This window comes from Rhincodon typus, chromosome 7 (assembly GCF_021869965.1).
Source record: "Rhincodon typus isolate 14 chromosome 7, sRhiTyp1.1, whole genome shotgun sequence".
Taxonomy (NCBI): domain Eukaryota; kingdom Metazoa; phylum Chordata; class Chondrichthyes; order Orectolobiformes; family Rhincodontidae; genus Rhincodon; species Rhincodon typus.
In genome coordinates, this window is record NC_063338.1 from 59,253,746 (window position 1) to 59,264,374 (window position 10,629).

Consider the following 10,629-nt stretch of genomic DNA (forward strand, 5'->3'; position numbering starts at 1 on the left):
GGGAATGTGGTCAACAGGCCAGAGAAGAGATGTTATGTTTTATGTGTGATACAATCTAGTACTGGGGAAAGAGAAGTCATTTTGTGGTTGTGAAATGTATACTGAATTTTTTTTCTTTTAACCTAAATGCTACAGTGTGAAACAGCATTCCACTATGGCTTCAGAAATACTTGGGGGAGCTTTAACTTTCTCAGTAAAAACTGAAAGAACTGCAGATGCTGTAAATCAGAAGCAAAAACAGAAATTGCTGGAAAAGCTCAGCATGTCTGGCAACATCCCTGGAGAGAAATCAGAGGTAATGTTTCAGGTCCAGTGACCCTTCCTCAGAACTGCTGATGACAGCCCAGTCCTAATGAAGGTTCCCGACCCGAAACATTCGACTTTCTTGGTCCTTTGATGCTTCCTGACCTGCTGTGTTCCTCCAACTCCATACTATATCGACTCTGACTTCAGCATCTGTGTTTCATGCTATCTCCAAGTGACTGAAAACCCTGCTGCGAAGCCTCTGCTATCTAATATGTTCACCCAAAACTCTAACTTCCCACTTACTCTATATATCCTGTGATTAAATGGGAGACCAAATGTCTTTCGATGTCAGTCTTCAATATATTGAATGATGGAGTGCCTTCCATTGTGTAGGGTAGAAAATTCCAAGGGTTCACAATGCTTCAAACAAGAACATTTCTCCTTATTTCAGTCCTAAGTGACTGTGCCTTATCTTGAGACTACAACCCTGACAACTGGATTTTCTATAGCTCAGAAAATCAGGCAGCTGAAGGGAGGTGAAACCAGCTGCGTTGCACAGTTTTATACATTTTCAGCAAGGCTTGTGAGTCAGAAGGAGAAGCATTACTGCAATCTGTCTCCCTCCACACAAACAAGCACTCACTTATTCACTTAACTGAATGTAAACCTATCTCAATCTGATGCCAATCTGCAAGTCACCCACCTCCATGGTCTCTCCCCAACTCAGTGATTTCTCATTTTTTCAAATGTTCTCTCCTGCCTTCCCACTTTCCCACTCATCTCTGGCTGTGGATTTTACACAGGCTTTCTATATAGCCAGCTTTTCAGTAAGGCCAATTGTTAGGGTGAAATAAAGTGGTCCTGTCATTAAAGTCTTCTTCATTCCTATATTTCCATGTTCCTGGTTGCTAAAAGTCACCTCCATATTCTCCCTGTAACCATCAAACCATTATTCCAGAAAAGAATATTTTTGAGTACATAAAGAAAACAGAATAGAGAACAATGTATAAAAAACATCATCTCTGAGTAAATGGGAAAATGCTAATGCAATTATGTTTTCAAAATTCAGAGATACCTTGCATTTTTCAAATTTAGACAAGTTAACAATTATATATTTGAAAACAAAACTATTTTTCAAATGTAAGCCTTGTCAAAAATGTGGCAATTAGTCAAGAATCTACCAAAAGTGGCTTAGCAATAATGTGGTCACTGACTTGAGAAAGGCAGAAGGAAGTCAAAATACAAATGTATTTTGAAATTCAAGCAGCATTTTACTAACAATGTCAACTAGAAATACACCATTATATAAGCAGAAATTCTGAAAAGACTATTAGGGTTTTGCAATATTATGACTGATGATGACAGCATGGACTACAAAGCAAACAAATTTCAAAAAATAATGGAAAAGAGTTTTTGGAATATGCTTAATATGAAAAAAGTGCATAATATCAAAATCGACTTTTCATAATAGGTACACAGGAATTGTTGGACCAGTAAAGAGCAAGGTCTGAATGGTCTTATCAGGAACATTTTTTATCTCATTTAGTCCCAAGTGAACAAAGTCCAGCTCATCCCCGCCTCCCTAACCTGTTCTTCCTCCCACCTATCCCCTCCTCCCACCTCAAGCCGCACCCCCATCTCCTACCGACTAACCTCATCCCGCCTCCTTGACCTGTCCGTCCTCCCTGGACTGACCTATCCCCTCCCTAACTCCCCACCTACGCTCATCTTTACTGGCCCCATCCCCGCCTCTTCGACCTGTTTGTTTCCTCTCCACCTATCCTCTCCTCTATCCATCTTCTATCCGCCTCCCACTCTCTCCCTATTTATTTCAGAATCCCCTTCCCCTCCCCCTTTTCTGATGAAGGGTCTAGGCCCGAAACGTCAGCCTTTCTGCTCCTATGATGCTGCTTGGCCTGCTGTGTTCATCCAGCCCTGCACCTTGTTGTCTTGGATTCTCCAGCATCTGCAGTTCCTACTAACCTAATGCCTATTTAGGTATTGCCTGGAATGCTAAAAATTGGTCTGCACAAATTTAACAGTGGGACTTATGTCTTTGCAGGTTAGGGATAAGCTCCTCCACTGTTACTTTGATATATTTGGCTCCAGTTGCTAATTTGAACCCTATTTTTGATAATGTTCCTAGACCGTTCAATGTTTGTTGACAATACTAACATTGGTCTTTGGATAGAAGTAATTTTCATTGCAGATTAGATGGTTCAAAATCAATGCTGGACACAGCTGTTAAAGCAGGGACAGCGATTGTTCAAATAATGATGACATTGTTCATGCCATCTTCAAATCATTGTGTTTTACTCCATTCATGGCTCCATATGATTAGCCAGCCGTATTGTGCAAAGATGCGAGGTATATAAGAAACTTTTTTGGGACATTCTTTTTGGCTATTTTGCAGCGCACCACAAGGCTTGTCCAGGCTATAAAAATAGACTGTTGATAAGTACTTTAGTGGAGTCATGGATCCGGTGATGTCACAGTGCAGTAAGTGATTCTAAGTTTCTGAGAGGGTTTAGAAACTTCATGTATCAAGGGTAATCCTTCTCCCCAAACAATCAGCCTTTTTTTGCTATTCACTTGTGGGATGTGGTTTTGTTGGTTGGGCGGGCACGTTTTGCCAGTCCCTAGGCGGCCTTGAGAAGGTAAGCTGCCTTCTTGAACCGCCACAGTCCACATGCTGTAATTTGACCCACAATGCCCTTACAGAGGGACTTCCAGAATTTTAACACAGTGACAGTGAAAGAACGGTGATATATTTCCAAGCTGGGATCAGGAGTGCCTTGGAGGGGAACATTCATATGGTTGTGTACCTTGTCCCTTGTCCTTCTAGGCAGAATTTCATGGGTTTGGAAGGTACTACCTAAAGATCTTTGGTGAATTTCTGGAGTGCATTTTGTAGATTGTGCATATTGCTGTAAATGAGCATCAGAGAATGATAAGATTCCTATGATGCAGAAGAGGTTATTTGGCCCATCAAGTCTGCACCAACATTCCAAAGATCATCCCATCCAGACCTCCCCCAACCCTGTCTCCCCATAACCCCACATTTACCATGGCTAATCCACCCAGCCTGCACATTCCAGGACACTATAGACAATTTAGCATGGCCAATCCACCTAACCATGTCTCTGGTGGAGTGACTGAACATTTGTGGATGCGGTGCCAATAAAGCAGGCTGCTTTGTCCTTGATGATGTCAATCTTCTTGAGTGTTGCTCGAGTCTGTTACTGAATGTACAGTGTCAAAGTGTGGGTGTATGAAGGATTGGTGCAGTACGAAGGCACCATGCCAGCATTCATATGCCTACATGATGTGTTGTATGTTATTACATTGCAAAAGAACACAAATAGAGTACCACTGTACCAAAATGTTAACTCTGCTTTCTCTCCACAGATGCTGCCAGATATGAGTTTTTCTAGCAATTTCTGTTTTTGTTTCTGATTTCCAGCATCTGCAGTTCTTTGTTTAGTTTTTCCTCAGAGTGTAGCCTTTGCTATTCACGAAAACACCATTTGTAATCAATGATTTGGCAGGTTTCCAGGAACCTTTCCTAGCTATAACTGTTCACTGCAAGTTTTGCTGCAGAAAATTCTACAACTGTATTACAGATCCAGGATCAAGCAAAGTTGCTTCATGTACTGTTCCTGCAAAGCATGCAAGGTTTAGCAGTTCTGGAGGAAATAGTCTCCTACAAACTCTCCTCCACATCTTGCTTGCTTTTCCTGTAGCAACAGTTTGGTACTTACCTGAACCCAAACAATAATGAAGAGGAGGAAATTGGTAGGTGCTGAAAGTGTGCTTCCCTTTGTGGGACAGACAAGAAATAGACTAATAGGCTAATAGATCTAACCTCTGCAGTTCTGCCACATTCAGTCGTGAATGGTGATGGACAATTAGACAACTGACTGGAGGAGGAGGCTCTACAAATATCCCCATCCTCAATGATGGAAGAGCCCAGCACATCAGTGCAAAAGTTAAGGCTGAAGCATTTGCAGCAATCTTCAGCCAGAAGTGCCAAGTGAATGATCCATCTCAGCCTCCTCCAGTTGTCCCCAACATTACAGATACAGTCTTCAGCCAATTCGATCCACTCCACGTGATATCAAGAAATGGTTGGAGACACTGGATACTGCAAAGGCTACGGGCCCTGACAACTTTCCTGCAATAGTACTGAAGACTTGTGCTCCAAAACTTACCGCTCCCCTAGCCAAGCTGTTCCAGTACAGTTACAACACTGGTATCTACCCAGCAATGTGGAAAATTGCCCAAGTATGTCCTGTACACAAAATGCAGGACAAATCCAACCCGGCCAATTATTGCCCCATTAGTCTATTCTTGGTTATCAGTAAAGTGATGGAAGGTATCATCAACAGTGCTATCAAGCAGCACCTGCTGAGAAATAACTTGCTCAGTGACGCCCAGTTTGGGTTCCGCCAGGGTCACTCAGGTCCTGACCTCATTATAGCCTTGGTTCAAACATGGACAAAAGAGCTGAATTCCAGGGGTGAGGTGAGAGTGACAGCTTTTGATATCAAGGCTGAATTCGACCGAGTGTGGCATCAAGGAGCCCTAGAAAAACTGGAATCAATGGGTATCAGGGGGCAAACGCTCCAGTGGTTGGAGTCATACCTGACACATAGGAAGACGGTCACGGTTGTGGGAGGTCAATCATCTCAGCTCCAGGACATCTCTGCAGGAGTTCCTCAAGGTAGTGTCCTAGGCCCAACCATCTTCAGCTGCTTCATCAATCACCTTCCCTCCATCATAAGGTCAGAAGTGGGGATGTTCGCCAAAGATTGCACAATGTTCAGCACAATTTGTGACTCCTCAGATAGTGAAGCAGTCCATGTTCACATGCAACAAGATCTGGACAATATCCAGGCTTGGGCTGACAAGTGGAAAGTGACATTTGTGCCACACAAATGCCAGGCAAGGACCATCACCAGTAAGAGAGAATCTAATCACCGTCCCTTGACATTCAATGGTGTTACCATCACTGAATCCCCCACTAGCAACATCCTGGGGGTTACCATTGAACAGAAACTCAACTGGACTCACCACATAAACACAGTGGCTACAAGAGCAGGCCAGAAGCTAGGAATACTGCAATGAGTAACTGACCTCTTGACTCCTCAAAGCCTGTCCGCCATCTGCAAGGCACAAGTCAGGAGTGTGATGGAATACTCCCCACTTGCCTGGGTGAGTGCAGCCCCAACAACACTCAAGAAACTTGACACCATCCAGAAAAAAGCAGCCCGCTTGATTGGCACTACATCCACAAGCATTCACTCCCTCCACCACCAACGCACAGGAGAAGCAGTGTTTACCATCTACAAGATGCACTGCAGAAATTCACCAGGATCCTCAGACAGCACCTTCGAAACCCACGACCACTTCCATCTAAAAGGACAAAGGCAACAGACATATGGGAACATCACCTCCAAGTTCCCCTCCAAGTCACTTACTGTCCTGGCTTGGAAATATATCGCCGTTCCTTCACTGTTACTGAGTCAAAATCCTGGAATTCCCTCCCTAATGGCATTGTGGGTCAACCCACAGCAGGAAGACTGCAGCGGTTCAAGAAGGCAGCTCACCACCACCTTCTCAAGGGCAGCTAGGGATGGGCAAGAAATGCTAGCCCAGTCAGCGACGCCCACATCCCATAAATGAATAGAAAAAAAAGTTTAAAAATTAGATGCTATCCCAATTAAGACAGACACGAGAAGAAATGGTTCATTCTCAGAGGATCATGAATCTGTGGAATTACTTTTCCCAAAGAGTGATGGAGACAAGGTGATTGAATATTTTTAATGCAGGGGTAAATTGATTTTTGGCTGCAAGGGTATCAAAGGGTATGAAGAATAGGCAGCAGAGTGAAATTGAGGTTGTAATCAGATTAGCCATGAAATATGGACTGGTGGAGCAAGTTTGAGGGGCAAAATGATCGACGCCCACTTCTATTTCCTGTATTCATCTGTTTGAATATACGTTCAGACGCTGTACCGCTTTTGTTAACCCCAATGAAAATTCGATGAGACTTCTCCATGAAGACAAAAGTGAATCACCAGAATTACACCATCCAACCTGGTGTAATTTACCATACAGGTAACAGAAACAAAACATCTAGTCCAATTTTAACATGATATTAAATGGTACCAGTTCGGAAAACCAAAGCTAACATTTGCATCAAACAATATTGAAGGGCCAAATCATGATCATAAATGCTCAAGCCATCAGAAGAAAATGATAGGTTTTCAATGGATTAAGTCCATAAAAGATATCTGATGAAGCAGAAGGAGACAGAAAATGAATTTTGGATTTGGAAACGAAAACAGAAGTCGCTGGAAAAGCTCAACAGGTCTGGCAGCATCTGTGAAGTAAAAACAGAGTTAACATTTCAGGTCCGATGACCCTTCCTCAGAAATGAATGTTAACTCTATTTTTCTTCACAGATGCTGCCAGACATACTGAGCTTTTCCAGCAGCTTCTGTTTTTGTTCCTGATTTACAGCATCCGGGTCTTTCGGTTTTTATTTGGGTTTGGAAAAACAATTCGCTTAATAGATTCATCTGGGTTTTATCTGACCACATAAGGAGAAGTAAGTTCTTTATGATGAATAATGAATCCATTATTTGGAAATATAGCAGAAATGAAATTCTAGCAGTACAACTTCCCTGGTCCAGTGAGGATTGACCAATATTTAACACCGTAGCTGTGAAATACTGGCCTTTTTATTTTAGTTACTGTTCAATATTCAACTTTTAAAGTTCCTATAAACTGCTTGTCTACAATTAGAGAAAAGTTTCAGTGCATTGATGAAAATAAAGCAGTGACAAAGCTATAAAACTGTTTCTGTGAATCAGTGAATAATTTGACTATCTGTTGCAATACAGATCAGAAAAGTTCAAAGTTTAAGTCATTGAGTGAAAGTTGTTCAAAGCTGGGGGATCAATGATAACACATAAAACACCCGGTATTAAATCCCTTTTCTTAATAGTAATGTTGGCCTTTGATACACTACATTGAACGGGTTTTCTGGTCTCCATCTGTCAGTGGTGATATGGATATCACAAACTCCAACTAAAGCAATACATAAATCTATCACAGTATTCATAATTTTGGTTTGTTTGCTCTTGTGTTGTGTGAAATTCTGGTACAGCTGTATTTATTTTCTGTTTCTAGTTGTCTGGCACAGTGGTCATGGGTCTTCTCCTTGAACTGTCGCAGCCATTTTCCTGTGATGATGCTTTCACAATGGTTTTAAATAGACAATTCCAGCCTATTGTCCCAGTGACAATGAAGTTTTAGTGATATATGTCTAAGTGAGTGTGGCATAGCACTTCGCAAAGAATTTGGAAATCATGGTGTTTTGAAAATGTTTTGTTGATAGTAGAATCCAGTCTCAATATCACATTTCATGCAAAATTCCTTGGCCACTATAACAGGATCATGACCGCTCTAACCCCCACCAGCAATGGCTCTATTACTTGAAGGCTTAGCAAGACAACATCTGATTTGAATGGGGCCTAAGGATGGCATAGGTTCCAGATAACAGTGGTACTGAACATTTAGGACTGTTACATGATAACATGAGATATAATATTCCATGATAAAGATACCTGCCTCCATTGCACTCACTCTCTCAGTGTTACACACTGGAGAGGGAGTTGCCCTAGTCATCCTCAGCATTAACTCCAAACTACATGTGTCTCAGGCCATCAGGTCAAACATGGGCAAGGAAGCCTCTTCCTGATTACTACATACTGTCCCCACCTCCCTTAGCTGATGAATCAGTACTCATTTGTGTTGAACACTATTTGGAGGAAGCACTAAAGGTGAAAAGGGTGCAAAATGAATTCTGGGTGAAGGACTCCAATGTCCATCATCAAGCATGACTCAGCAGCACCACTACCGCCCAAGCTGGTCAGGTACTAAAGGACATGAATACTAGAGTAGGTCTGCAGCATGTGTTGAGGGAACCAACAGAAGGGAAAAAGATAATTGATTCATCCTCATCAATCTGCCTGCCCAGATGTATCTGTCCATGATAGTATCAGTAAGAGTGACAAGAGTGACCACAGTTCTTGTGGAAATGAAGTCCCATCTTTAACTGAGGATAGCCTGTAATTGATTTTACAGATACAGCACTACAACATTGTTAAATAGGATAGAATTTGAATAGATTCAGCAACTCAAGATTGGTCTCCATGAGGCTATCAGCAACAGAACCGTAATCCAACAAAATCTACATAGCCCAGCATATACCTCACTCTACCATTACCCTCAAGTCAAGGGATCAGACCTGGTTCAATGAAGAGTGTAGGAGGACATGTAGGAGGATATGCAGGTGCAGCACCAAGTATACCCAACAATGAAATAAAAACTCAAAATGCTAGAGAAACTCAGCAGGTTGGACAGCACCTGTGGAGAAAGAAATAAGTAACATCCATGCTTGCCCAACTTTCTTGTGCCTTAACTGGCCTATAATTCCTATGCCTCCTTGACTGCCTTGCTGTCTCTTTTTATTCTGGCTTTTCTTCTCCACTTGCTGAATATTCTGTCTGGATCCTACCACCTGCCAAGTTAGTTTGAACCATTCCCTAAGGCACAATTACCCTCTCCACTGGTCCCATTCCAGTTCAGATGAAACCCATCGACTTTCTACAGGCCCCACCATCCCAAAAATGGTCTCAATGTCCCAGAAATATAAAACCCTCCTTGTTGCACCATCTCTCCAGCCATACATTCATCTGGACTAACTCCCTATTTCTATACTCATGAGCATGTGACACTAGGCGTAATCAAGAGAGTACTACCTTTGGGTCCTGTTCTTTAATCTACTTCTTAGATTCTAAATTGTGCCTGTAGGACCTCATCCCTTTTTCTACCTTTGTCGTCAGTACAAAATGTATCACAATCTCTGTTTGCCCTCTTCCTTCAAAATACCCTACAGCCATTCAGTAACATCCTTGATCCTGGCACCAAGGAAACAATACACCATCCAAGAGTCTCCTTGTGGCCACAGAAATGTCTGTCTGTTACCTTTACATAGAATGCCCTACTACTAAAGCCTTGCCATTCTTCTTCTTTGTCTTGTAGACCCACCCATGGTGCCATGAAATTGGCTACCACTGCTTTCCCCTGCACAGGCATCTCCCTCAAAAGTATCCAAAATGGTTTATCTGTTAGAAAAGAGAATGGCCGAAAGGGAATCCTGTACTAACCTGCCTTCCTCTACTCTGCCTTGTAGTCACCCATACCCTGTCTGCCTGCCAGTTTTCACAAGAAGTGTGACCACCTATTCACAAAAAGCTCAGCATTTTTGATGCTCCGCTGTAATTTATTCTCATTTTTAACTATGCATGGTGCTGCTCCTGACAAGCCCTCTTGCATCCTTCTTTGAAAGAGGGTTGATCCCCTTCCCCAGTGGTGATGGTAGAATCAGGGATAAATTGGGCCATGAGATTGCAGAGTGTGTTGAATTATTTTCAGTTGCTGCTGATATTCATGGAACCTCATGCATACTTAGTTTTGAGTTACTAGATCTGTTCAAAGCTTTTCTTGTTTAGTATAATGATAGAGCCACATGACTTGATGGAGGGTATTTTCAATGTAAAAACAGAACTTCACCTCCACAAGGACTGTGTGATGGTTACTCCTGCCAATAATCAAAAGATGTACCTACAGCAGATTGGTGAGGATAAATTCAAGTATGTTTTTGCTTCTTGCTGGTTCCCTCACCATCTAGTTATTGACTATGTGGACTAACGTATATAGTGAAGCACAAATGGCATCAATTACAACCAAATGTCCATCTCCAAAGCCTACCTGCTCCATGCAGCTGTAAAATCTGAATCCCAGTTTAGAAGCGTCATACTGAAATCGAAATGATGGCTGTGTTTCTTTCTCTACAATTGTTGGTAGACCTTCTGGGTTTGTGCAGCACTTGCTATTTTTATTCCTACATAGCATCCTATTTTCACACAACCAGCTCTTTGTGGTGGGCTGGGAGCCAGAAGTGTTGGTAAAATGGTGGTACATGGCATCAGGAATGAAACAAGGCATGTTCTTGACACCACAGAATACCTCTGAAGGCTGGAGTGGAAGGGCTCAATAGATCAGAGAAGCAGGTCAGTCTCAGTTAATTTGTTGTTGCCAATAATATCTCCTCCATGGTCCCACCATTCAACCTATGGGTTCAAGACCTCATTTTGCTTCCAGCGGAAGAATTTACAATACGTGAGTAAAATTCTGCCTTCCATCTCTCTCAGTACATCATTACCGAGTTCAGCCTGATTAAGTAATGTGGAAACATGGCAGTTCTTGGTCTGAGATTGTAGACACTGGCCTTGTAAGAGAGATTCTGCC